The 4,050-nt window shown below is 41.2% G+C and overlaps 1 protein-coding gene across 2 annotated transcripts in view; it reads left to right on the forward strand.

Annotated features, from left to right (window-relative positions):
• LOC144469857 (uncharacterized) overlaps positions 1-4,050 on the forward strand; it is a 36,141-nt gene that overhangs the window by 5,858 nt on the left and 26,233 nt on the right. The window lies entirely within an intron of this gene.

Below are 4,050 nucleotides of genomic sequence, written 5' to 3' on the forward strand. Positions count from 1 at the left end.
TGCACTGGCGAACAATTTCCCGCGATGAGCAAATTCCCAGTGATTCTATCGATCACGGCGTTGCGGTGGCGCCGTACGCCTCCGCGACGCTGATACCCCCCCGAGAAAACAATTTCACAGGGATTGCATCTCTATCCACCCTTTCGGGGGCGAATACCTGCAGCTGCGCTTTTATCGTCTTCCATTGCGCGCGCCACACAGGCTTTTTTCCCAAACTACGAACTTGGTTCCGTGATAAAACCGATGCCGAATGAAATTCTCCCAACGTTTCTAAATAGCGACGGAAATTTTCAAATATGTTTCGTCGCATTTCTTTTGCATAAAATATTTTCGACTGCGTCGAGTGCTTTTAATGCGTTAAAAGTCATTTTGATACACGGAAATTTGTTTGATAGACGGAAATTCATATTGACTCGTAGAAGAATTGATTTTGATACACAGAAATTAATTTTGATGCACGGAAATTGATTTTGTTACACAAAAATTACTTTTGATACACAGAAATTAATTTTGATACACGGAAATTGATTTTGATGAATAAAAATTGATTTTGATAAGTAAACATTGATTTTAATACGTAAAAATTGATTTTGATGAATAAATAACAATTCTATTAAGTAAATATCGATTTTAATGAACAAACATCGTCTTTAATAAGTAAACATTGATTTTGATGGATGAAAATTGATTTTAATGAATAAATATCAATTTTAATAAGTAAACATTGATTTTGATGAATAAATACTGACTTTAAGAAATAAAAATTGATTTTCATAGACAGAAATTTCTTTTGTTAAGTAAAAATTAATTATGGTAACTAAATATAAATTTTGCTGATCAAAAATTTATTTCACTAAACAAAAATTGTTTTCGGTAAATACAAGACGGTTTTAGTAAATCAAAGTTGAAGCACAAATATTTATTCAACTTGATACTATTATAGCGTCACTGTTAACTTAAAACTATTAACAATCAAATGAATGTCTACCTAGTCCCCTTAACTTGCAATTAATAATGACAATTTTCATTTCGCATAAAAATCCACGGCTCAATAATATCACTAACCAAGTAACAACAAAATTGCCTTGAACTATAAAGAATCAACCCTTAGCATAGCTATTTTAACTCGAAACTCCACCACAGTTCTCCTGACCTATAATACATCAATTTCATACACCCTACTATACACTCCATCCTTGTGAAATTAAATTTTGCAACTGCTGCAACAGTCCCCCATCTAAACAATGCTCTAAGCTACAAAAAGACCCGCACAAATCAACAAAGAAACCTGACAACGTGAAAACAATTTCGAAACTCGTTAAAACAGTTTTAAACATTGCCTTAAATTCGCCGCTCGACGGCAAACTGTTAAAACTAGAACTACCTCTCTAACCAGTCTCCGGTTCCGGCGTCGTCCTCCCCACCGAAACCCCGTGCACGCTGCAAGAATCCGGAATGAAATGTGAAACAGTAGCGAATAAAACTTCCGAGGCCCCCGTCGGCGAGCGGTAAATCAGGCCGCCGCGACGGTGCAAATCCCAGGATTATTAATCAGCTTCCGGAGGCAGGTTCTTCCAATCCCCGAGATTCTTGTTCCGCTATCCGCAGGCCGTCCCTGTCATCCTTGACACACGGGACAGGTTTGGCCCCCGCGCGCGCGTGTCGGCGGCGGGGTGGCGCGGAGGGCCGCTTTCAGATGTCCGAAAGAGGAACCAATCGGCCAGCTCGTGTCTTCTTATCGTCCGGGGCGATCAATAAGTCCCGGGAGGAGGAAAGAATCCGCTCACGATTCGCTACCAGCGACGTCAACGCGACGATGGTGGAGAGACTCGCAGGTGGTGGGGCCACCCCGGCGGGGAATAAAGACCGCGATAGCCTAGGCGTCGGTGGTGGTGGTGCCGGTGTTGGTGGTGGTGGTGGTGGTGGGTGGCAGACGTATAGTTGATAAGGGTTAATTTCGTACGAAGGAGCCGAGCTCTGCAAGTGGGAAGAGAGAGAGAGAGAGAGAGAGAGAGAACCGGAACGAGCGGCGGGAGAGCGTGTGTGTCCGGCTGTGATTCTTGCGCCTGCCCCGAGTGATGTTCACCCCCCGCCGACACTGTTTCAAGCCGCCTCCGCGGATCGTCCTCGGCGAACGTCCTCTTGCGGTCGCGCGCACGCGCATTCGGTGTCGCTTCCTTTTAGTCCGCATCGACGGCTCGACCTGCTCGTTACCGCTCCGAAACTCGACGCGACCAATTTTGGTCTCCTTTAGCGACTTTTGTATCGGGATGATTTTGATGACCGCGTTATTCCAGCGCGCCTCGGTATAGGACAATGGGGTTTCCTGGTTATTATAGGGGATGATCGATTTTACAACCCCCGGTAATAAGTATTTCGACGGAAGCGATAGTTGTGAGGTTGTTTGAGAAATGAGATTGGCTACGTCTAGATTGCTAGAATATAAATATAAAAGAGTAGGTAATTTTAAATTATTGCTGGTTTGGTTCAATACTGAGATATGGTTAAATAATAAAGTAACAGAGATTTGGAGCAATATTTTTCTAATATTATTTCGTTTTAGAAAATAATCGTATGTTGTTAATGGTTAATTTTGTGGTAATGTATGCTGAATTTATTGTCACTTGTAACTAGATACTGTAAATGGTAACTCGATTTTTAATACTTCAGTATTTATCTTGACATATATGCATATATATAAAGAATGTAAAAATGAAATAGTGGAATATAGAATATCTCCAAATCATGTTAGTTTTATTTCAAATGTCTCAGTATTAAATTAGAACAGCGAACAGATTTTACTTTATTTTCTTGAAAAATACAGTGAATCAAGTATGATATTAGTTTTTACTATATACGAAGTTAAAATGAAATAAAAGTCACTGTATTGCTATGAAATTTTAGTAGAAACTAATATACATATATAGAAGGCTTTATACTTATTTTTACGTATTTTACCCTATTACCTCACACTATGAAGAAAAATAATAATTGAAAAGAGAAAAAAAGGAAAATACATATTAAATTTCTAAATCAGTTTCATTCGTCTTAAAAATACATTAAAAATATTACCAATCTTATCGACGACCTATAATCGCAACCCTAAGTGCACAATGCGATTTAAAAAAGAATAAAAAGCCAAATTGTACACTACACACCCTTATGAAAGATGAAAATTAAAAATTAATTGACTACCGCATTTTGGCTTGCACAAATATTTTACTTGCGCTTAAATAAGCGCATTTACCAACTAATTAAAATATTAAACAGTGCAACTATAAATAACTTCGACTTTTCCAGCATTGTTAAAACATCCCCCACCATGCACAAAAACCTACATAAAAGTAACGAGACAATTTTTAACCCGCTTAACCCAAAAGAATTAAACAATCAATTAAACTAAATATATGCTAAAGCTGGCGCGCGATCCGCTGAATTTCCATGAAATATTTCTGAAAGATTAGGCGATCGCTAAGGGGCGCGTGCAACGATCAAGTTTCAAGCACCCTAAACGCGGACCATGCTCCGCAATTTCTTGGTAGGTCGTTGTCCGGTTTAACGACGTCGGCGTTTACGGCGGCGTGCCATTGGCTGCAGATTTTTCGGGTAATGGGAGGAGGGGGAGGAGGACGGAGGCGAATTTTACGCGTTCACGGGAACATCCACCGGAAGTCGCGGAACGCTCGGAAGATTTTACGAGAATCTTCTCTCTGCCCCCCCGTGGAAATCGGGTTAAACTATTGTCATTGCGGACGAGTTGCCTCGCCTCTCCGCCGCACCCCTGGCTTCGTTATTATCTGATCCTCTCCGCAACCCCTTTCTCTCTCTCTCTCTCGTCCTTCTGCACCCGGTCGTCCTCTTAATTTTCCATCTCCCGCTTCCGAATTATCTTTCCCATTGAAACTGTGTGGAGAATAATTATCCGCTGTAGGCTCGCGGATAAAAGACCGCCATTGAAAACCAACCCCCTGCCCCCCCCCCCCCCCCCCCCCCCCCCCCGTTTGGTAACCTTTTACCGTCTTGCTTTTTGTTATCCCCCCCCGGTAAATC

This window comes from Augochlora pura, chromosome 5, assembly GCF_028453695.1.
Source record: "Augochlora pura isolate Apur16 chromosome 5, APUR_v2.2.1, whole genome shotgun sequence".
Classification (NCBI taxonomy): domain Eukaryota; kingdom Metazoa; phylum Arthropoda; class Insecta; order Hymenoptera; family Halictidae; genus Augochlora; species Augochlora pura.